This window comes from Halichoeres trimaculatus, unplaced genomic scaffold (assembly GCF_033239565.1).
Source record: "Halichoeres trimaculatus isolate MK-OKI-2021-1 unplaced genomic scaffold, fHalTri1.1 fHalTri1_scaffold_23, whole genome shotgun sequence".
Lineage (NCBI taxonomy): Eukaryota > Metazoa > Chordata > Actinopteri > Labriformes > Labridae > Halichoeres > Halichoeres trimaculatus.
In genome coordinates, this window is record NW_027437201.1 from 21,096,286 (window position 1) to 21,121,779 (window position 25,494).

Sequence of the window (25,494 nt, forward strand, 5' to 3'; positions counted from 1 at the left end):
AAGGAGCTCCTGTGCGTGGCCTGTTGATGGTAAGGTGGTGCTTCTTCCACTTGTGAATAATGGCCCCAACGGTGCTGACTGGAATATTCAGGTGCTTTGATATAAGTCTGTAACCAGTTCATTCTGATGCTGAGCAACACTCAGGTTGTGAATGTCTTCAGAGAGCTCTTTGCCTTTACCCATCATGAGGTGTGTGCTATTAAACTGCTTGGTGAAAAAAAAAAAACGACCTTTTGGGGGTTTTTTTTCAATGGGTAACACAGTTGACACAGATTTCTCAGACACACAAAGTGAATTATTTCATCTAAATTAATTATTTTAATTAATGCTGAAACTAGTCAACACAAACATGTATTCTAGTGTTAATTTTGAAGATCAAACTTGACACTTGAGAAATCGGACAGCACAAAAATTGCAAATTCCAACACATGATTTGAATTTTTTGCTAAATAAATGATGGAAACTGTTAACTTCCTGTATTAAATCAAAGTGAAACTTCAGCCAAATGACCCACTGTCACTGTTGTTCATTGGTTGATATTAATATCTAGTAGTAGCTGAGCTGCTTTTGAGTCAATACTTCATCTGATGAGTCTCAGCGCCTCATGACAGGAGCAGGATTATGTTCTTAGACCTGCATGGTGGTGAGACAAAACAGCTTCAGGTACCGTGAAACTCAATTCTTCCAGCGGGGCCATCGACTGTCACTCCGGGCCTGGAGATGATTGACTCCCAGAATACCTCCCTCTTCTAACATCGCGTTTCTTATGCACACAAACACGGACACATCAAGCGTGAGGGGAATGTGACAGGCAGCCGTGAGTGACAGCCGAGCATGCCTAAGAGCTGGGAAGGTGGGTGAGGAGGGGGACGGGCAGGGGGTGTGGGTTTCCAGGGAGGTGTGCCGGGGCAGCTCAGGTCGACGGAGACACATGGTCGCTCTGGGAGGAATCTGTATTAAATTCTCCCTCCTCCTTCACAAATTGTTTCCAGCCTGCAGCCATCAAAACGCTGTCAGATCACCAACCCTCTTTCCTTTGCTCTGTGTCTTCCCTCCACACACGCACACACACACTCACACACACTCTCCACTTTAAGTCTTCACAGTCAGAGGAAGAAAAGGGGGTGTATGGGCTGTCTGCCTTCCTCTTCAGGAAAGGTCGGACCCTAAAATGCAGCGCTTGGAATAATTTAGGTGCGACTGAAAATACGTCTCGTGATTTCACGCATGCTTGGCAGCGGTAATCAATCTCTTTGAAGTGGTCGCCTGTCTCATTTGGAAACCAAATAAATGGCCAATTTCACTGAGTTGTTTGACATCTGCTTAACTGATTGTGGATTCAGTTGTAACTGATTGTGGAAAATACAAGTTTTTATGCCGGATCCAGTGCCTCGATTCGTTTTCTGGACGTTTGACTGAACTGTCTTTAAGGGTTAAACTCCACCAAGAGCCCAGATAGGTCCATCAGACACTGAAATCGAAGACTTGCCCCAGTAACTCTCAGCATCAGGTCAGCGCTTCTTTGGCTCTGACCTGGTTAGCTAGCACCAAGACTTTTGTGAACAATCCTTTTTTATTGGTCAACTTGTGCCTCTTTGAAGTGGACTTGGTTTCCAGCATCATGGATTGGGATCTGGAGAATTTAGAGATCAACATCTAAGACCTGTAGTCAAGTTCCCACAGGGCTCCTCATTGCCCCATGGCCCAATTGTAGGTAGACCCTGGACAGAAGGGGACCTAGGGTGATGATGAAGATGACAACCTGCTTCAGTGTTTACTAGGGGTGTAACGGTACACAAAAATCATGGTCCGGTACATACCTTGGTTTTAGGGTCACGGTTCGGTACATTTTCGGTACAGTATGGAACAACACAAAACTATTTGCTTGTTTAGCATGTTTATTAAACCAAAAACTTGCCATTACACAGCGAGGGGGGAGGCTCTTCAAGCTCCGGTTGGTCGTTAGCAGCAGCCATGATGCACAATTCAGACACAAGCTCCTGTGGCTACGGAAGCTCTTTGATATTCATCTTCTGATTGGCTCACCGTGAGACGTCACGTCCACATGATATGCACATGATCGCAAAGCACGAATCACAGACCACTTTCCTCATGAATATTCAAACACCTTCCCTGCTCAGCCAATCATAGACGAGTACTCACGTGAATATTAAAGAGCTATGTGCAGTGGCTAACGTAAACTCACTGTACCGAACCAAACGGCCTTATGGAGCGGTTCGGCACGGATACATGTACTGTTACACCCCTAGTGTTTACACAACTTTCTGTTAGGCTCTGCCTCAACCTTTAGAGCAGTTTGAGCGCCAGTAGCTCTTCTTCTGGGCTAACCTTTGACCCCACATTAATGAGCTTAGGCTGCCTTGTCTCAAAAACACTGCTTTTTCCCGCTTTGGATCTCCTATGAGAGGTACCTGCCAAAGTCGTCTTGGAAATCCCTGCAACAGACCCAAGACGTGGTCACACTGGCCATCTGTACCGTGCCGTACCATCGACTGTGAAAAAAAATTGATGTCATCTTGCTCGGCTCAAAGTGAGGTCATCACAAAAACTGCTCCCCCTGGTGGCTGGCTGCAGTATAGGTCAAAAAATCCATCTCCCAAGCCATCCCAGATTAACCTGACATGCCAGACAAACAGTTTCATGTATCCCCATGGACCTTCAAAAAAATCAGCCGCTTATGATTGGACGATCGTTCTGATTGACAGCCTCACCACAGACCAATCCACATCAAGCTGCTGAGATTCAATAGACGAACAACTACAGGAACATGAGAAAAAGCTGTGATAATGGCGTTAGGCAACTGCTGCCGTTTTTGTAAAGTTAACATAAGAGTCAAAGGTACGAAAGTCTGCTGATGTCACATCTGCTCGTCACTTTCCGGTCACAATTTAACAACACTTGGTAGAAATGTTTCTCACGTCTGATTGTTGTGGTGATTTGAAGATATCATTTGGCTGCCTTGAATTCAAGTTCTCGCTCTGAAAAGTTTTGTTTTCATTAGTTATAAGAGGTTAAAAACGAGGCTTTACATCACGATGATTGACAACTGACGTTCTTGTGTATTTTTTTCGGGGTTTGTAAAATATTTCCAGATGGAGGAGCCAAGAAGAGATTAGACTCTTTATACAGTCTATGTGCCGTACTCAAGCACGATTGGCTCCTTGCGGCACCAACCCCCGCTGCAGCTCACAGTCACATTCCTCCAAAATAAACCAAACCCAAGCACGATTACCTCTTGTACATACGTCATCATGGAGCGTCTATTGACAAGAAGCGCGGGGTCACCAGAGTCAGCACAATGGAGAACATATGGCCAAGACTTCAGAGACTTTTTGGTCCCAGCCCTCGATCACCACCGCCATCTTTGTCGGAACGATTTCCTAGAAGTCCCAGGGATTATATCTCATGGATTTCACTTCATGTACCCATTGCATATGCATGCTTATGCTTGTGCAAGAAGTGTACCGCACCTCTCCGAAGTGTACCGTGCCTAAGCATGGTATCATTGTGGTTCCACTGCTCAAACAAACCGGCCTCTAGGGTCGGAATGAATGGCCAGTGTGACCGCACTCTTCCCCAGTCATCAAGCAACCATAATCTGCCAATGCCGCAAACATCCTTACTTGTCAATCTTTCTTGCTTCCAACATGTGAACACACAAAAAAAGTGAAACAAGACAAATTTCGTACTACAAACCAAAACACGGAGCTTAAAGAGACGGACATTTTGGGGTTATTCTTGCACGTAGCGAGTCCACACAGTAGACTATTATCACATTTATTCACACCACATTTAACGTATCCGATGTCTCTCTATAGGAAGTAAATCTGAGGAAGTTTCCCCACAGCTTGTGTCTGGGTTATGGTCCTGGGTCCCAGCTGTGAGCAGTTTGATGGTTGGTTGAGTTCAGACAGCAAAAACAACCTCTCCACTGCTTCTCGGGGGCAAAGGTACAAGGCTGCAACAGTCAAAAGAGAAGAGACAGAGAGGGAAGGAGCTGCTATTCACCAACGTGGAGATGCTGTGAGAGGTGACTCAGGGGGATGGGCCACGCCTGACTGGGAGGCCCTCCGTCAAAAGGGTGGAGGTCAATTAGAAGCAAATGTCCTCCATCATGATCAGTCTATTGTGGAATGACACTCTCATGTTTTGTTATGAGCGAGAGGACTTGATCTGACCCTGGACGTATCAGTCTCACTTGGTATCACTCCCAATAACCATCATCCCTCTGGAAAAGGACCTAATGTCTCGTTGCTTTCGCAGAGTTACTGAAGTCACAGTAATGCTATATCGTTGTTGATGCTGAAATGCAGAGTTTCAGTCACCCGCTGACCTCCTGATGCTTCTCCTTCAAAGTGGTACCAGGATGGTGTGCTTTGGTCCTTTTTCTGGCTGTCAAAACTGAAACCAACTTCAAAAATGACAGATATTTGTTTTCTTTCCAAGAAGGGGAACCACTCAGTGTTTCGGGACACAGGAAGAGGAAAGTTCTTTGAGCTGGACCAGTCCATAAAGACATCTTCTTTTCAGACATTAGGCTAGATATCTTACTTGTCTGTCATTTTGGAGGAGGAACAAGCTTTTTAAGTTAAACAGAAAAAACTCAGAACTGCTTTCACGATAAGTTTCAAGTCAAGTTTTTTGCCAGCTTTTTTTGTATTCCAGTTTGCCTGAACTTAAACATTTCTTCTTGGGTTCGTTTTGGTCGGGGTCATGAAGCAAGACAAGCTCAGCAATAGGTTTTGTGCCTTTGCCTTAGACAGCAAATTTCTCTCGTCTGTTTTGATTTTATCGTTTTGCTGCTGCACTAAAGACTGGGATGACAACTGCTGCTTCAATCAGCGTTTAAAGTTTGGCAACAATTCACCCGGTGAAGTCACAAAAGTCGGCGCAACTCTCAGAAAGACGAAATTTCCCAATCCTACCAGGTTCGGCTTCACTTGGAGGAAATTCTGGGGACTCGGTACTGTGCCTGGTTCTGAACCCAGAATGAAGTTTTTCAAGAATACAGTTACACACACGCTCGCCACCAACTGGACAGGAGGTGAACTGCAAGTGCAGTATGTGATTAATGAATGGCTGTGTAACAGTGAAAGAGATGGACTGGATTGATCCATGGGTTTCTGAGCCGTAGAAATAACAGGTAACCTTCAGATTTTTCTGTCATTGCTCAAAAATTCCATCAAAGTTAAAAATAAACAGCGATTTTCAGCCATTTTCTCTTTTATCATGCTAAAAATTTAGCACCAAAAGACCACATCTTCACACTTAGACGTATCTATGCTTTTAAAGGCACCGCAAGGCAAGTTTATTTATATAGCACATTAAAAAAAAATGATATGATACCAAAAAATAAAAGAAATTACAACAGATTTCAAAACAGATTTTAAAATCAGAGTCGCAGTGCAGTTGCAAAATTGTGCGTTTTTTTTTTTTTGTTTTGGTTTTTTTTTTGTTTTTTTTAAAGAAAAGTGAAAAAAATGAATTGTTAAAATACTCTAATAAAAGGCAGCTGTAAAAAGGTGAGTCTTCAACCTGGATTTAAAGGAGCTCAGAGTTTCAGCAGACCAGATCATTTCTGGTAGTTTATTCTAGATATTTGGAGCATAGAAGCTGAATGCTGCCTCTCTATGTTTGGTTCTGACTCTGGGGATTGAAAGCAGACCTGATCCTGATCAAAATATCATTGATATATTTTGGCCCTAATCCTAATAGTCTATCCTCTGACAAACAGGAAGCCAGTGTAAAGACCTCAGAACTGGACTATTGTGATCCACTTTCTTGGTCTTTAGTGAGGACTCGAGCAGCAGCTGTCTGACTGATTTTTTAGGGAAACTTGTCAAGCCTACTGAGGATAAAAGAATGGACCAGTTTTTCTAGGTCCTGCTGACACATCAGTAACAGTGACAGTAGGCCGACTGTAACTGTCTTAATGTGTTTGTTAAAATTCAGGTCTGAGTCCATGATCACACCCAGGTTTCTGACGTGGTCAGTGGTTTAAAACTGTCTTACTTTACCAAATCACCAACAGACGCAAGAATAAAAAAAAGCAAACATCCACTCTAGAGTTGAACTTCTCGATCCAGTTGTAAAAACATAGAGTTTCTTCGACCCGTTGTGGTTTGAAAAGGAAGACTTAGCATCAAAAAACACACAATAATGCGTCTCCTGGGAGGGGAGATGGTTTTGGCATGACTCTCTCAAAGCGGACTGTTGTGAGAGTTACATCCTGAGGTGACACGGTGGTGATGCTCCTGCAGGAAAAGACTTCAAAGCTCTGAGAGTGAAATGGATGACAGGTACAAAGACAGGCGATGTGTTTGGGAGGAATAAAAGAGCTCATCAAAAAGGTGAGACAATGTAGAAAAGATGTTGGCAAGGGATATGAGGAACACGAAAAGGAAATAAATATATTGTGAAAGAAGGAAGGACTGCTGTCAGGGAACCAGGACTGGGATCTGACAGGATGGATGAAGAGACACAAGAGAGGTTTTCAGGGTAGAAAGAGACGCAGATACGGGGAAGGAGCCTGTCCACATACGGTGGATTGAAACCACATGTGTCTGCCTGAGGTGAGGACACCGCAGAGCTGCGCACATGTGAGGGGGAATGGCGTCACTTGCACTCACCAGGGGCGCCGCACGCTCGTTTTCCAGGATGCACTACTTCTGCCAAAAACTTTTCGCATTCTCTGCATCCTTCATCTCTTTGCTGCTAAACAAATAAATAAAAGTGCTTTTTCCTCCCCCATCAGAGGAATACTTCGACGAGCATTGCCATGACAAGAAGCTGCTGTAAGACACGTATGCAGGCGAACAAGAATTTTGTCTAGATTTCATTTGTGCTCATTTAAGATAAGCTTCAACCAACACGAGATTTGTGATGAAACTTTTTACACATACTACTCTGTAAAGAAGTATTTAGGACGGGTGGAAGCAAGAAGGAGAGATGAGAGGAGAGGGGTAGCTGGGGGGAAAAAAGGGGCGAGACAGCCATGCTATGGGAAAGTGTTTTGGGGAAACCAAATTAAGGGGAAGAAAGGCTGGACACAAAGGCCTTTGAGAGCGGCAGACAGTTCCCCTGACATGTGCCTTAAAAGAGATGCTGCCGCCGATGCCAAGAAAAGGGGGGAAAGGACAGAGGAGAGACGGAGAATGAAGGGAAGCTGAGAGGAAGGAAGGAGAGATCAAGGCTAGAGACTGAAAGCACGAGGGCAGTGGAAGAGGAGGCAAAACTCCACCAAGGAAGTGAAAAGAGGAAAGTTCATGATAGGTGTGATGGGTAAAAATAAAGGCATCGGTTCACGCCTCAGATGTGTGGGATACGTGTGTGTGTGTGAGGCTGCTTGAGAGTGAAACTGGGCTCATGAGCGTGTGTGTCTGAAGGAAACAGCCAGATTTTTAAATGACTCTTAAATGGCTCGTAACCTCAAATCCTCTCCTCAAGGTCTCACTATTTTCCTCAGCGTATGGAAATCACTGCGAGCCTACTGCATGTGTTTTACATAAATGTCGACGTGCACTATTGAGATTTTTCAAGCTGTAGTTTCAATCCCTGCCAGGTTTTATCAGCTGGTGCTGCACAGTATGTAGAATAAAAGTAAATGGAACGGTCTTTCATGTAAATATTATGACTCTTTTAGGGAAAAATACTGACTTCACAAGTATTTTTAGCAGCTTTAAATAAGAGTAGTTCATTATTAACCTCCTTAAATTAATCTAAAAGAAAATTGAAGCTCCCTTGGTGACATCATCACCAACTGCTGCCAACTCTCAGGAGCAAAATTGACTGAAGTCTGAGAAACGTCTCCTCATAAATGCCACAATTTTGAACAAATCTCTCAAAAAACAATATAATTTTGTAGTAAAATTTGTCAGGAATCCATCCATGTCATTTTTAAAGCTGTACCACTTTTACTTTTTTGTGTAGAACCCCAAATGCTGCAGCTTGTGTGGAGCTGGATCCTCCTCCCCCATCCATTCTAATAGGGGGAGCTGAAAAGAGCGTCTTTTGGGGTTCACCGACTTTGAGGGCTTGTCATTCGAAAACCGTTTGAGAAACAACAAATTCATGCACAGATTTTGTAAAGCAGGGTCCACTCTGTCATCTGAGCAAATTTCAAGCTGATACCATTTATGGCCTAGGAGGAGATAACTTTTGTAGGAGGCGAAAAATTCGGCCATATGTTGTTCTGAAAAGCAAATTGCCAGCTTCCTGTTTGAGATAGGTCAGGGATGTCTGCATATAATCCAATATTGTCTTTTATATGGAACAAGAGAAAAGTTACTTGTATTAAGACATTATTCTTCTTCCATTGGCTGTTTTTGTTTTATTTTGCCGAGCAAAAAATAACTTAAAACAAGACATTTTTCCGGACTGAGCAGTTAAAAGTGGCTAATGTCAAGTATATTCAAACAATTACTTAAAATGAAACAAAAACACTTGATAAGATTTCAGCTTTTCAACATGACTGGGCTCTTTCAGCCCCAAAAATGGCTTGTCAGTAACAGGTGGAGTCGAAAAGCCGACCAGTGACGTCACTCTGCCTGCTGCCCCAGAGCTGCTCTCAGGGTAGTCAGATGACATGACGATGACGAACGGACATAATGACTCATCAATGGAGCGGGAAGTGCCAATATTCAGCAAGTGCATCCTTACTTGCATCACTTCCTGTTCCACAAATTACATGTGAGACTTTTTATGTGAATACAAAAATGGTCTTTGAAGTATGTTTGAATAGACATGTCGTCTGGAAATCCATGAAAGTAACACTCGCTCTCTGCGGCGCCGCCTGCCGCCGACGTCAACAGTAAAACAGCATCGTGCTTTTTCTCATGCAGATCCAGCCTCTTTGATGCAGGTCAGCCCCTAACCCTCTCTACTTCTACCATTGTGCACCCCTCAGATTCACACTGGACTCTCCTGCTCTCCTCCTACACACACACACACACGAACATTATCCTTTCCTCCAGGCCGTGTCTGACTCCGGCATGAAATCAATTTCAGAGGCTGCACCCTCCCACCACCCTTCTTCAGCGCCCATTTTCCCCTCACCGTGAAGCAAGACTGTTTCTGTGCCAGCTTTAAGAATAAGTACGCCCATCCTCCCCGATGAAGAGCCTCCGTCCCTGTCCTCATCCCAGGATCCGGCGGCGCTGTTCTCAGCGCTGTCACCAGTCTTCCTTAACTCTGATCCACGCCATGTATCCAGGATGTTGATACCTTGTTTCTTTGACAGCATCTTTTAATGATAAATTATCATCATTTGAATATAAATTGATATATAAGCCTTTTTCTTCTTTATTTTCTTATTTTCCTTTTCCTCATCTTTCCTTTTCTCTCCCTCTCCAGGATGCCATTTTTCTACTTATTTACACCCTTTGACTTAGAGTGTGTGATTTGAGGATCTCAGATTGTGAGCACGAAGATGATAGAGCCAGCTGTAGTGCACACTCTATCCCTCGCTATGCTGTCTGCGCCAAACGTCTGCGTACCCATGCACAGCCACATCAAAAGTTTGGTTTTTTTTCTCTGCTAAATCACACTGTTTGCTAATCTGCTTTGCATCAACACTACAGACACACCAATGGACCAATCATAGTGAGCTGTAGGGAGTGTGTTGGTTTGGTTACCTCCCTCCTCTTTTGAAAGCATGGCTGCATACACAAGTGAAAGTGACAAGACAGCACCGTAAAGATGAGACTGAAGCTGTAACGTTTGGCCTTCTAAAGGATGTGATCCCCTTATAGCTCAAAATCCTTGAGCTGAAATGAAAACAACTGTTTTAAATTCCTTTTCAAAGTGACAGCAGTAACTTAAGTTTCATTTTCATTTCATGTTTTTCAGTATATTGATTTTTTTTTTCAAACCTTGTAAAAGTTCAATTTTTGCACAGCTTTGAATTTAAAAAATGCTGAAGTAAATTTGAGGTTACATGGCTGAAGTGCATTATAACAAGAGGTGACATTTGTATTTCCTTGATGTTTGGTTCTGTTTATTGTACTTTTAAAATTTATTGGATTTTTATAACATGTGTGTGTTCCTCAAAATCAAGCTGAAGTAACTAAACTGATACACTGCCTTGATAAGCTAGCTGTTACGAAGCAAGTGTCCACTTAACTTCAATGTTGTGTACAAGCAAAAAAAAAAAGACTATGACTAAAAACTAAGAACTCAACATTATGCACATTAACAATTTTGTTTTGTTAAATCTTTTCTCTTTATAAAAAATGTGTTGGCACAATACCATCTTAAATGATCTTTTATCCTTTACTGCCGTTGAAAACTTTGGTTTTAAAAAGGAAAAAAAAATTCTGCTAAATGACACAAAATATTGTAAATAATCATAATTGAAAAAAAAATTAAAATGTGATAAAATCTTGATTTTGCAAAAACAAACTCATGATATATTTTTTCCATATCGCTATTTTTTTTTCCTTTATAAAAAAAAGTGTTTAAACAAAACCATCATTACATTATCTTTTATTCTTTTTATTTACAGTGAAAACTTGGGTTTTAGAGAGGTAAAAAACTCTGCTAAAAGGCATGTAAAAAAGTTTAGTAATCTGTTAAAAAAAAAAAAAAATCTTGATTTTGAAAAAAATACAATCATAATCTCAAATTTATTTTATATTACTTTTTTCCTGTTATAAAAAAAAAGTGTTGGAACAATAACATCTTAAATATTCTTTTATCCTTTATTTCCATACAAAACTTTGGTTTTAAATAGGTTAAAAAAAATCTCTCAAATAACATGAAACATATTCTGAATATTTTAATTTTTTTTGTTAAAAAGTGATCAAATCTTGTTTTTGCAAAGATAAAATTGTGAAATTGTGACACTCTATAAAAAGTGTTGGAACAATATTATCTTAAATAATCTTCTTTACTTTATTGTCTTTGAAAACTTTGGTTTTAAATAGGTAAAAAAAAATAAATCGGTTAGATAACATGTGAAAAAAGTCTGAATAATCCTAGTTTAAAAAAAAAACAGATTAATTTTGATTTTGCAAAAATAAATTCATGATATAAACTTTTTTTCCACATTACCCACCCTTATCTTTGAGAGTTGAAATTGTCCTGTCCTTTTTGTTCTTGTTGTGAGAATGAGTGTGAATGTTTGATTTTTTAAGTCAGAAGTTGTTCACTTTGGTTTATCTAAAATGTTCTGAGAGTAGAGACCACACACCGCAGATAAAAGTTTCTTTTTTCCTTGAGCGTGCTGTTTTACTGTGTAACACCTGCATCGTTCACAGACGCACTGAGCTCACCTTTGATCTTCAAAATTCACCAGCAACCTAAGTGGTGACCTATAAAAACTTAAAAAATGAAGCTTAACAACAGTTTGGCAACGTGACAGCAACATGAAAAGCTTCAAAATCCCAAAATTGGTTTGAAGTGACAAACAGGGAGGAGGTTGACAGAGGGGTGGACGCGCAGAGGTGAGGCGGCTCCGCTTTTATCACCGCTACTCCCTCCGAATGTGCACACCGCTCCTTCCTAATCCACACTGACAGAGTTTTCATCGTCCGAGGAGCAGGGGACGATGGAGGACTGGAATCTGGGGAGGCGGGGGACTTCCCTGGACTCTCTCGTCCCAGTGGCGGTTATCACCAGGCGGTGAGTGATGGCGCGGCGGCCTCCCGCTCTCAGGAGAGAAACGGGGTTAGGAGGGGGGAGGAGGTGAAGGTGCAAGAGAGGAGCGCGCTGGAATGTTCCCAGATGAGACGGGCAGCGCTAAAACGAGCATGAGACACAGAAAGACGGCGTTTGAAGGGACGGCTGTTGTATCATCTGTCTCACAGGTGCACGGCGGAGGAATGCGCCTCGCTGTGATGACTCAATCGCTCCTGAACCATCAATGAAATAGCAACGAGAAGCTGCTGGAGTGTGGGAAAGATCAGGGTTTCTCTTGTTATCTTCCCAGTTCATCACAGAGCGTGTTTAAATGACGCTGATGTCACGCCAGCGCTAACTCAGCTCGTGTATGATTTCATGTCTTGACTCAATTACTCCGGCTGAGACACGATCCGGGGCACTGAGCGATGGACAAACATCTGAGCCGCTGCAGATCGATCCTGGAAACCACTCACACGACTGAAAGGGTCAAAGGTCAGCGTCGCCCCCCTTCCCTGCCTCCTTATCCCCCTCTTCTCCCACGCTACCACTGACGCACCTGTGTCCTCACGAGCACCCAGCTCCCTGTTTCGATGCGTCTCTCTCAAACAAGCTCACGCCCACATTCCTTACCTTCCCAGCTGCCCCTGCACCTGGGCTGGCAGCTGTCATCGCCGTGGTAACTGGCGTACAGCTGGCCGTGTCACTATCACCTGCCTCATCTTCTTCACAGAGAGAGGAGTTGGTGAAGAAGGGGAAAAGGAGTAAAAAGAGATCGAAGGTGATTTTCAGAAGAGGATTCTGAACATTTTGATGTTTTATTTTCTTCCTTTTACCTCAAATAGTCATTCCCCACCTGCCCACTAGGGGTCAGTGTTGAGTTTCTCATTTAAACTCATTTCCTGAGTCAATCAGCTGCTAAAAAATTCCAGTTTCAGAGAAAAATAAAGACAAATATTAATCATTAATTTCACTGAAACGTCTAAAGATGCTCTTAAGATCCCACACGCTCTCTTTCTGCAGCATTTAATGGTTAAATTGGGAAATAATGGGGAGCATATGGTCCGGCCGACTCACACCAGATGTCCATTGATTGATTCTGGATCGGTGTTGTGAACGGTTGCTGAATCCATGAACAGCTGTTTCTGTGCGGCTTTATTGGCAACAAACAGCTCTGGTTAGCCAGCGAGTGGGAAATGAGTTTGTTTGTCACGCTGCCTTCAAACGGAGCTCGTTAGCCTCAAGACGATGAGCATTCCAACGGTAAAAACTCTGGCCTCTTCCTCTGCTGCTTTGGATCACCACGCTAAGCTAGTATCAACAAATAACACACCAAACACGCAAAACGACAACTGAACTCAGCTCGTTATGATGCTCATAGAGGAAACACTGACAGATGGTGAATTCACATCCAAAAAGTGTTAGAGAGGAGAAAGTGGTCGACTCTGTGACATCAATCACTGGTTTTTAAAGAGGAGTTCTGAAGCCAAACGACAGCAGCCTCCATGTTAGCATGCTAACTTCTGTTATCCCCAGGCAAAAGACCAAGGATGTGTTCAGTTGTTGTAGTCTTGTTGAATATGATATTAATATGGATCAGAACCAAAGAAGTTTCTCTAGTCCTCTAGAGTGTCTGGGCGCTGGCACTGACGCTCTCTCATGTTTTTAGTTATTTACCCACAAAGCAAACATCATTCAGCCGCCCTGCAAACACTGTCTGGATGTTTTATCACATTACAAGCAGTTGCTGATGAAAACAATACAAAAAATGTGTTTTAAAGATGAGATAATCATCACAGGGGCTATTTCTTTCTTTATCATTTCCCAAAAAACAGCCATCTGCGTAGGAATGGGTACCAAGTTAGATGATTTTAAAGGTACCAGCCAAATTCTGTCTGAAGTACTCAAAGACTGTAAAAAAAAAAAAAGAAAAAAAGATGTCATCTTGCTTGACTCGAAGTGAAGTCTCCATAAAAACTGCTCCCCCTGGTGGCTGGCTGCAGTATAGGTCAAAACATCCATCTCCCCAGTCATTCTAAATGGGTTGTGGTAAAACTTTATAGAATAAAAGCACCTGGTAGAAAAGTTCATCACATTTGATTGTTGTGGTGATTTGAAGATATCATTTTTCTGCCTTGTATTTAAGTCCTTTTTTTTACTGAAAAGTTTTGTTTTCCAACCAAAACCAAAGTTGTAAACAAATGCCACGTGTGATTGATTTTTTTCATCAGACCCAGTAGACAAGGAGTTTCCTTTGCAGTAGCTTTAAAAAAAAATAATATTGAAATAAAGAATTTGATGATAAGAGACATTGACGCTAAATAAAAACAGGCTATGCTTTACATTTTTTTTAACTTAATATGCATCACCCCTTGCAATAAAGCTTTGATTTTTCTGTGACTTTGCAAATTTTTTTATTTTATTTTATTTTAATTTAATTATTTATTTATTTTGGGGGAGGGGGTAATTCCACTTTTTTTTAATCTTTTTCAATTTATAAAGAGAATTCCAATTTTTTCAAAAATTTTGCAAAATTCTACACATTTTTGAAATATTTATTTAAAACCCCCATTTCTTAAATAAATTGCAATTTTGGAAAAAAAGCAAAATTTTGGAATTGTATTATTCAAGTTTTTGACAAAAATGTGTTATTTCTGCATTTTTTTTAAATTTCTAATTTTTTGAAATGTCCCTAACTTATTGAAATTCCATTCATTTTGCAAATTTATAAAGTGTATATCATTACTTTTTTAAATACATTTTAATAAAGATTTAAAAAAAACTTAAGACATCACATGTAAAATTTTATAAACACAAAAAAAGACAAAATAAAGGCAATTATTCACTAGATTGTTTTACTTTGCCTAGAATTTTAAAGTTTTTTTTTTTTTTTTTGGTGAAATAAAGCAGATTTTGCGGCTCCATAGTGTCTTTAATTAAGGTGAGCTGAGGCTAAATGGCTCCAAAGAAAGTAAAGGTTGCAGACCCCTGTTTTAGATAATGTGTTTTTACCACGCCTCTAATTAGTCATCTTTTTACAACAAAAATGTACAAACCTGTTTCTGTGCTCTGCTGAACTCCTGCAGCTGTCGGGTGCGTCCCATCCTGAAGTCTGTGTGTGAATGACAAAATCGATTAATACGGTTGTTTTGGGGCATGATGGACACTTTTTATACATATGTCAGCAAACAGGATTTAAGAACAACAGGATGAATTCAGACACATGATTCATGCAGGTTACCTCATCAGGTACCGCTTTATACTGAATGTTTTATGACACAAAATCATGAGACACAGATTTCTAATTGAGCATTCAAAGGCATTGGTGTGGGTTGAGTAACTGTTTTCAGTCAGGACTTTTTAAAATCTGACAAAGTCTCCAATTAAATCCTGACAAAAAAAAAACTCCAGCTTCCATCCATGCAACATTTTCCACAGCTTTAAAAAAAAGAAACTCATCCACCACTTTTAAAAGGTCAACATCAGGGGTGTAGCAAAACAAGACTCTCAGAGACCCCCTGCCTGGTCGGCTTTAATTACAGCAGAGGAAGTGGCAGAGCTTAACGTGAGCCACCCTGCTCGGCTGCTACGTCCCATGACTCTGAATGAAAGCAGAGAGCAGTTTAATATCTTTTAATGTGCCCGTGTGTGTGTGTGTGTGAGTGTGTGTGAGAGAGAGAGAGAGAGAGAGAGAAAGCTGCAGTGTGTGGCAGAGGCAGCGTGGAGCATATGGGCAGGCGCGTCTGCACAGCCTGTTAAGCACGGGGGACATCAAAAGGTGTGCTTTAACACACACACACTCACACACACACAACCCTTTGCCACCCCTCACTATAAATCCCACCCCAAAAGGAGCCATTTATGGGACAATAAGAGCCAATTTATGGGCCCCCAGAAAATGAAGGCCGTTTGGAGGTGTAGGATGAAAGATGACAAGGCCTTCTGGGGACTGGCTGGTAGCTCTGCGTTTCCTCACAACTTTCTCCTCGGTAGCCTGCGCGCCTGAGAGGGGACACAAAATCCAGCTGTTTCTTCCTTTCCTGTGCAGCGTGTCAGGAGCAGAAAAAATACTCACACATCCACTCCTCAGGGCAGGTGCGTCACACAAAGACAAATCAAGATTTTTCAGATTTTTGCATGTGTGGTTGTTTGCTTATCGTTTGCTGACACCACATTTTTGATATTGTTCTGTATTTATTTAAATATCATATAATTCATCAAGTTTAAGTATCTCGGGGTCTTGTTCACGAGTGAGGGAAGGATGGAGCGAGAGATCGGCAGGCGGATCGGTGCGGCGTCCGCAGTAATGCGGACTCTGCACAGGTCTGTCGTGGCGAAGAGGGAGCTGAGCCGGAAGGCGAAGCTCTCTGTTTACCGGTCGATCTTCGTTCCCACCCTCACCTATGGTCATGAGCTTTGGGTAGTGACCGAAAGAACAAGATCGCGGGTACAAGCGGCCGAAATGAGCTTCCTCCGTAGGGTGGCCGGGCTCTCCCTTAGAGATAGGGTGAGAAGCTCGGCTATCCGGGAGGAGCTGGGAGTAGAGCCGCTACTCCTCCGCGTTGAGAGGAGCCAGATGAGGTGGCTCGGGCATCTGATGAGGATGCCTCCCGGACGCCTCCCTGGTGAGGTGTTCAGGGCACGTCCCACCGGGAGTAGACCCCGGGGCAGACCCAGGACACGCTGGAGAGACTACATCTCTCGGCTGGCCTGGGAACGTCTTGGGATCCCCCCGGAAGAACTGGCCGAAGTGGCAAGGGAGAGGGAAGTCTGGGCTTCCCTGCTTAGGCTGCTGCCCCCGCGACCCGACTCCGGATAAGCGGAAGAAGATGGATGGATGGATGGATAATTCAACAGTGAATTGACATTGTCTTGACTATATTTCAACTTTTAAACTCTATACGTGCAGAGAAGTGATTGGTTGGAGCCACACAGCCACTCCTCTTTCTTTGTTGGCACAAACATTTGCCTGAAAAAGGTCCGTGGCCTAAACATCATCATAAAATTTATCTTTCTGGAAGTCAGCCAGTGTGCGCACTACAAAAACTGAAATTTTATCAAGTGTTTTTGTCTTATTTTACTTTAGATGAGCCACATTCAACTTCATAACATAACATAACTAACATAACTTTCACAACAACATATCACAATGTGGGCGACCAGCTCTGTAAAGAACAACAGGTAGAAGAGCCAACATGGGGTCATTGGAGGTGTTTTTTTGATTTTGAGAAAAAAAAATAGCTCTTCCACTTCTATTTTTAATTTCTTTTATGACAAAGTGGATATTTTTGAAAAAGTCTGAAATGCTTAAATAGAGGTTAAATGTCCCATAGTTGGCAAAATTGTAAAAAAAAATGTTCAGGGTTCTTTGCGGCACGATTACATACAAAGTCAATGCAAAGACGCGTTTAGACGCCAATTCGCCTCGGCGGTGCGTTTGGGGCGTTTGGGGCGTTTGGGGCGTTTGGCGCGGCGCGTTTGAGCGTTTCACGCATTTGGAGCATTCACGCGTTCACGCATTTGGGTGGTAGACGCAAATTCACTCAAGTTCAAAATATTGAACTTTTGACGCGAATTTGTGTGAAGGCTTGCCGTGGCCGCCAATCAGCGATGACATTCCCCCACAATGCCATTGATTCGATGACGTTGGGGGGCAACTGCCGCCTGCTCCGGCTCCAACTCCGCCGGAGGATGGAGGAGAAAACAATCTGTGCGGTGTGTCATCATCCAGAGTTATATGATACGACGTGTGTACTCTACAGAGACCAGAAAAACAGGAGCAGGCTTGGTTGAAAGTCTCTGAGGAGACAGGTGTTGAATGTAAGTTCTGTAAATATTCGTTTCCAGCTGGATTTGCCTGCACGGGTCATCACTGAGTCCGACTGTGGAGTTTTGAGCCTGATAGAGAGGAGGGAGGAGCGGGGCAGGGGCAGAGCCAGGGAAAAGATGGAAGTTCTCTGTGCTTCTCTCTTTCCTCCACCCCTTCATTATCCCCAGGGAGACCTCCGGGAACATGGGTCGGGGGATCGAGGATGAGATCGTAGGGAACAGCCAGGCAGGGCCAGTGGAGGTGGATTACCAGGGAGAGGCAGCAGGCATTGATTGTGATCTCCAAAGCTTTCACACACTCTCCTGTCATGCTTTTTAAACCACAGCTCATTGTTTTCAGCTGCTCTTTTGGACTTTCGGTCTTTAAATGAACGGGCTCTCTACTCTGCATGTGCTAACGTGTGTTCGCCCCTCAGCTTGTCAAAATAGTCCAGCGGCGAGACTCGGGTGTGGCCGCGGCATTAGAGGGCTGTGTCAGGTGAAAACGACTTACTTTAAGTCCAAAAGTCTCTAAAGTTGTAGCAGTGCTCTCTGTGTCTCATTGTGCTGACTCTGATGAGATCGCGCTTCATGTTAACAGACGCTTCACGATGACGTAGGCGGGCCGTGCCCGTGTGTGATACCTGCGAAAGTCTGGTTCATACCTGGGTAGTGTGACCGCTGGCCGTACTCTCCAGCTGGGGAACAGCGCTGCGGGGGGGCAATCATGCTTAAGCACTACACTGTGCTTAAGCTTCATTTGTAGCCTAACTTTGTTCACTTTATCACTGTAATGGTTGAACAAGTCAAGTGCAAAATACAAAATAAAAGTTTTGACACTGAATTGTAAAACTGTTGTTTCATTGAACAAATTTTAAAGTTTTACTACATTTCCTTCCTGACATCCACCTGTAAATCCTGCGCCCTGTTGGGATCAGGATCATCCTGTTTTTCGGATCAAATTGATCCAAATGCTACTGAAAAGTTCTGAACGAAACAAACTGAAGGTTTGATATGGAATAAAACTAGGATTGAATTACGTGACCTAATCCGATTTTGAAATCCTTCTTTCCCTTTTGAGCAACCTGCTTTCAGGATTTAACCCGATCTGATAACCAAAATCTGATTGGATTAACTTTGAACAACTAGCCCCTAAAGATGATAGTATAAAACATCAACATCACCAGGGGTGTGCACCGACTTTTTGGGGGGGAGGGGCCAAAACAGATAAAAAGGGAGCACTTTAGCGTGCATTTTTTCCACCCAAGAGGACAGTTTTTGTGTTTTAGCCAGTAAGGAGGGCACTTCAGCACGGGTTTAGGCTCCAAAGAAGAGTTTTGCCAGGTCTGCCGTTTCTGAGAGGCCAGTAAAACAATAATCTCTTACGTCAAATGCAAGAATTATAGCTGCAAAAAGCACACAGTGACATCCTATCCAACATCTAGAGAACAAATCTGAGAAAATGTGGTATGTTAAATAAAAAAACAATGAGTTTGTAAAGAGCAGAAACTTTAACTGAATAATTATTGAATATATTTCGGGAATCAAAAATGTTTTGTTTGTCTCTTTTCTCATACAATCTGAAACATTTTTTTTTCCTGTTTCAAGTGGATTTGCACAACATAATTCAGAAAAAAATGTTTTTTACATGATACAAGGGTTAAACCTTTAATACTTAAGCGTTTTTTTTTCTGTACCCGGCGCGGAAATGTGTGATTTTCTCCAGATCTTTAACGCTCAGCTCTCACACTGCGTTGACAACCTCCCCTTTCCTCCAGCGGTCTAAAAATGTGTTAAATGAATATATACATAAAGACAATGGGATTAATAGCACTCCAGACCCACCCACACACACACACACACACACACACGGGCTCATAAGACCCAGACGGGATCTGCCTCAGGGTTACTCAGGTGTGGTAAGATTGCTCCAACACTGACACGAGACGTTTGGGGAAAAGCAGAGAAAGGCCTCCTCCACGGCGCCCTGACCGCTCAAGCATAAACAACAGCTTTCTGCCCTGTAGTGTACGCCGCTGATGGATGTAAGAGCACATCAGGCGCAGCCTTCTTCATATCTCTCTAGGCTGACACAAAAACACTTTTGTATTCGACAGCTAAACCAATTTCCTGAACATCTCGGCAATGAGTCAGCTCCTTTTTTAGTCTGAAGGAATCACAGTTTCTCACTCTCACTGGCGTCTTCCTCTTCTTTTTTCATCCACAGTCTGTAATAGTTACCCAGCATCATTAAGAGCAACCTCTGCGGCTTCTCGCAGCGCTGTAGGCGAGCCAAGTGTTTGTTGTCGGCTTTTTATTGGCTTGCAGGGGAGAGGGTTGTTGTTGTTCAGTGTAATCTTGGCACGCCAATAACAGGTTTCAATAAAAGCAGCTGCTTTCTGATGGTAGTTAAGTCGCTCTCCAGCCTCCCCCTTTTTTAAAGAAGTGGAAGTGTTTCCATTTGTCCCAACACATCGAAATAACACCCGCTCCTTTATCCGTCTAATTCACTCCACATCCAAAGTTTATTTAATCTCAGTTTTTTTATTCTTTTAATATCTTTCTTTGGTCTCATCTCATCATAATTTCCTCTCAAAGCAGCTTACTGAGCTTTAAACTCATACACTGCTGTGACGCCTGGTTTAGTTTGACCACACTGCCCCCTTTGGGGCAAAACAAGCAATTGCAGTTCAAGCAAAGAGGCTGATGTTGGACTGTGGTTTAAATTCCTGTTGCCATTGCATAAGGCACAAACAAAGACAAAAAGCCAACATAGAGGCTAATCTTGACTTTTAAGTTCATGTAGCAACAGGAAATGGTGATTGGAGAAGTTATGACTGATAAATTCAAAATGTTAAATGAAAACAAAAAGTGGCAACCAATTTAATAATAGCAATCACTGAACATTAGGTCATTTAGAGCCAGATTAAGGATTGAACAAAGAAACAATATTACAGATATTATGAAGTCATCTTATTACAAGAATAAAGTCATAAGTAGGGATGGGTACCGTTTACATTTGAATCGGTACAGTACCGATACCCGGTACCAGGCAATTGGTGCCGGTACTTAACGGTTCTGATTTCCGGTACTTTTTTTGTTTATGTGGTAAAAAATATCTTTTTTTTTTTTACAATAAAGTTTTTGTTTTTTTTCAATTCAACATATATTATTCTTCAACATAGAAAATTAATAATGATGTGTTCATGTCCAGCATGGAAAATCACCTACTCTTCCACTCCCTCAGTCACAAGGATGCATTTAGGTACCTAAACATGATAAGATAAGATAAGATAAGATAAGATAAGATAAGATAAGATAAGATAAAAACACTTTATTCAATTAATGTAGTTTGGGCTCATCTTCCAAATATTAAATAATTAAAGACTCTGATGGCTGCAGGGAGGAAAGATCTTCTGTATCTCAAAAAACTTCTATCTTCTGTATTCTCAAAAAAAAAACATGGTACCTTTTGATTTTACGTGAATCGGTACCCGGTACTTTTGACAGAATTCGGTCGGTACCTATGAAAGTACCTAATTTGATACCCATCCCTAGCTATAAGAAAATAATGTTTTATATTTACTAGAAAAAAACTTGTAAAATAGCAAAATAAAAGTCATAACTTTCCAAGAAACATGACAAAATAAGAAACAGAAGACTAGATTTCAAAGAGTTGGCAATAACAGGGTGTGCTTAATCCACATGCAATGGATTATCAGACTACGTCATCATAAAGATGCGAGTTAACGCTTTTTAAATGCTAAATTCAACCTGTTAGCATCATCAAAATGTACGGTTGTTCTGTGGTCAGTTTTTGAAAACGATACTGTACAACAGAGTCAACGTCTATAAAGTTTGGACGGTTACAGAGTGGTGTTTTGGAGTTAATGGAGTTAAGTCACTGTTGCTAGCTACAACCTGAGTTTACAAAGCGCTAACAATAGCGCTACGTGACTGTTAATCATTACCTTGTCGTGTTATATTCACTAAAAAGTTGTCTTGAACAAAGAAACACAGTGTTCATTGGCTTCAAAACCAACACGGGCGTTGCTTAGAGTCACGTATTCACTACAGTGGACGCAAGTGCTCACGGGAAACAGAGTCTTTACACGGGAAACAAAACATTAGCTTTAGGTGATCATAAATAATATAAATAATACACCACACAGCCTTCTTAAATTATGAGTTTCCATATAAATTTACTTCTTAATTCACTTCTCATCATGTTTTGACTTTGTTTGCACAAACCTTGTGACGTTTTTCTCCATAGTTACGACGCTATTCTCGTAAATCCTGCGTGAGTTGACGGCAACTTCCAGTGTGCGTGTCCCTCCTTGAGAAATCCTCATCCTCCTCGTTTTCCTTCATGTTTTCATGTTTCAAATTGTGATTTCTTCAGCGCTTCGGAAATTAAAATCCATGTTTCAGGAAGTAGCAGTGTGTTAACTTCCATTTAACCGCTCTCAGGGCGGTTTGTTTGTTTGAGCCACCTGCACGAGGATCGTGATCAACGCAATCACAGCTAACGCTTCCTTTTCCTGGTGATGCTTTCAAATGCAGTCCGAAACTTGAGATTCATAGATGGAGTTGGTGTAGAAAACGAAATCTAAGAGAAGACTCTTAACCAGACTTGCTGCAGTTAATTTTTTATGATTATTTTATAGTTATCCAAACTAAATGATGAGGTGTCTGATGAAAAATATCGAGGATTTTTGTTCTGTGGATCCATTCTTCACGTTTCTGTCTCCAAATTGACAGTTTTCCTGAATGCAGCTAATGCTGGCTGACGCTTTTTAACGCCAACTTTATTTAAACTGTACGTGTTTTTTTTTTTAAATTTTATTACTATCACTTTTTCTATTTATCTGTTTTACTCTTATATGTTTTAATAGAATAGAATAGAATAGAATAGAATAGAATAGAAAATTTCTTTATTGATCCCCCTTGGGGAAATTTTTTTGTCACAGCAACTCACAAAAAAGTGCAATAATGCAATAACAATTAAAAAAAAAGAATAATGATGATAGAATATAAAATTAGAAATTTGAAGAAATATAAAGAAATATAAGAAATATAGAAAAGTAGAAAAATATTAGTATTTACATAGTTATATAGGTGCGAGATATATACATATATACTTAATAAAGTTGACAACAAATAAGGGATTTGATTTGGTTTATTGACTTTATTTCATTCTTTAAAAATTGAATAAAAAAATTGTTTAAAAAAAAAATGTAATACAAAAAAAAGATATACATATGAAAGCAGAAAGAAGAAAGGTTCTTATTTTATGTGCCTCTTTTCTCACCAAATATTACAAATCACAAAGTACAAAATAATAAAAAATAAAAAATGACTAAAAAATAAAAGAGCTGCGGGCCAACATGTCACATTACAATTCATTTTTTCTTGCTTGGAAAAAAAAAAAGAAAGAAAAGAAAAAAAAGGTCCACAAAACATTTCTATTTCTTCTACATTTCTATTAAATTCCCTTATTTCCACTAAATTAAAAAATGCAAAGGAATTAAAATATTAAAGAAAAAAATATTTAAAAAAATTGCTGAAACTTTCCCTCTGTTTTTCACTTTCTTTTCCAAAACCAAAACCTGGTCTCAAACCCAAATAGGGACTGACAGTTACATAACCATTAAGTATGAATCCACCAATCCAACTGTATCACACAAATAGGATGAGTTCAGCTCTCTTATGACGCCCTCGGGACATCATTAGACCGCATGAATTTAAGATTGATATCCCCTTCTGGATATTTACAACATTTCTAACTTATAAAATACTTTTCTCTGCAATATCGAACAGAAAGAAGAAGAGGAAAAGTGGTTACTAGGCCAAGACAGACCACACCATGATAGCACAGCATGGACAAACAGTAATACAGAGATATACAAGCAAAGGAGAAGGAGGAGAGAGTGGAAAAAGTAGGAGAAGGGCCAAATAAAATCATGCTCCATTTGTTACGAGAAGTTTGAGAGGATACGAGAATAAAGTTGAGAAACGCTTGAAAGGCCAGAGTAAACAGAGTGATTGATGCTAAACAGTCATGCAAATATAATACAGCAATAACTTCAAATTTGGGGCTTTGAAAACATTTTCCAGTAACTCTTAGAAAAAACACGTGTGGGTTATAAAACCTCAGGTTCATGAAGTGCAGTCATTCGAATTAAATGCAGATTAACTAATTATCTGTCTTCTAAATGTAAAACAGCCTCACCTCTCTTTAGCACGGGGTTGGTTCAGGAACATTTTCACCTGTCGACTGAGCAGACGTGACACGGGTTCAGAGTTTGAGAATAAGTGAAACTCTCATGTATGACTTACTTCTATAAGATCTCTGATTTTTCTGGCAGTGAAGCCTGATTTGCAGACACATTCCAGAGTTAGAAGTATAGGAGAAAGAGTTCCCATGTGGTTAAAAATGTTCCTGTCTCTCATGAAATATTAAAACACACTCAAACATTATTGAACCTGTACTTGAGCATGAAAATTCCACCATGTTTGGCTGACCCTGACGTGGGTTCATGTTTCCTGCCTCGGTTTCTCTGGGGGTTAGATTTTTTTCTCCTCCATCAATCAAGCTTTATTTTTTAACCCTCTAATCGTTATTTTTTAACATGCAGCAGCGGCGTGTGGCGAGCACAGAGTCCAGGGTTGTCAGCCAAGCTTGTGGCACAGCTCTTTGGATTAAACCAAACCTGTGGCTCCTTGTAGCCTTAAAAAATTTAATTGAAATAAAGAATTTTATTCTTTTTATTGATAATTAAAAACACTGACACTAAATAAAATCCTGTGTTAACATTTAGTTGAACTAAATCTTCATCCCATCTGTCAATAAAGCCTGCCACCGCTCTACTTCACCTCCTACAACATCAACAGCCCACCAACTTTCCATGCACCTGTGGCTAACCTCAAGTTTTACAGCCCTGGGAAGATAACTACATCTACAAAAAGACTAATCTGGAAGAAAATACAGATTTTAATTCTGTGTGAATGGATTCATTAAACTGACAACGTGCCTGCTTAATATACATGTCAAATATATGGCAAGACATTACCAAAAAAAATTAAAATAAATAAATAAAAATAAAATGAGTTGAGCAACATTGTATGATATATGTTTTAAAATTCAAGAATTCTTCTAAAATTTTAATTTTTTTTTTTTTTTTTACATTTTGTGAATTTTTAAAATTTCAATATCATTTGAAATTCCAACGTATTTTTCTACATTTTTTTTTTAATTTTTTAAGTTTTGAAAATTTTTGAAATTTCAAACAATTGTGACAATTTGCAACTTTTTGCAAATTTCTAAAAATTATGAAATTTTTGCAGATTTATTCATTGCATTTTTTGAATGTTTTGCAAATTTCTAAAAAATTATGAAATTTTTGCAGATTTATTCATTGCATTTTTTGAATGTTTTGCAAATTTCTAAAAATTATGAAATTTTTGCAGATTTATTCATTGCATTTTTTGAATGTTTTGCAAATTTCTAAGAAAAAATTATGAAATTTTTGCAGATTTATTCATTGCATTTTTTGAATGGTCTGCAAATTTCTAAAAAAAAATATGCAATTTTTGCAGATTTTTTCATTACATTTTTTAAAGGTTTTTTTGCAAATTTTTGCAAATTTTCGAAATATTTTTTTGAATTATTTTTTTGTAAATTTATCAAAAACAAAAAATTAGATTTCACTTGTATAATTTTATTCAAAAAAATAAAAATTCTCGTTGAGACAATTTTTCATTAAATTTATTTCATATTTGTTTACTATTTATACACTTTATTGTCTTTATTGTGAAGATAAAGAAGTAATTGTGGCTGAGGAATGACTTTAATCCAGGTGAAAGCTAAGGTTGCAGACTCCTTGACATGACTCTGGAGTGGAAATCACTGCACGGGATTAAAATCACTTCCTGTCAGTCAACTTTTTTGAAAATGTTGCTGGCATCAAATTAAATGGTCATAAAATGTTCATATATCTATGAAACCTTCAACAACAGTATGAGCTAAAGCTAGCTTTGCATTCCCAT

The 25,494-nt window shown here is 40.4% G+C and overlaps 1 long non-coding RNA gene across 2 annotated transcripts in view; it reads right to left on the bottom strand.

The window, feature by feature from the left end:
* The window catches only part of LOC141785533 (uncharacterized), an 87,997-nt gene extending 66,071 nt beyond the window's left edge, over window positions 1–21,926 (bottom strand). The window contains exons 1-3 of one of the 2 annotated variants that reach the window (XR_012597530.1): window positions 21,697–21,926; window positions 14,694–14,749; window positions 12,092–12,359 (exon numbers count right to left, since the gene is read on the bottom strand). This is a non-coding gene — a long non-coding RNA (uncharacterized LOC141785533). Of the gene's footprint in view, window positions 1–12,091; window positions 12,360–14,693; window positions 14,750–21,696 lie in introns of those variants that run through there. The other variant, XR_012597531.1, reaches the window with a different exon arrangement.
* Window positions 21,927–25,494: the final 3,568 nt, after the last annotated feature.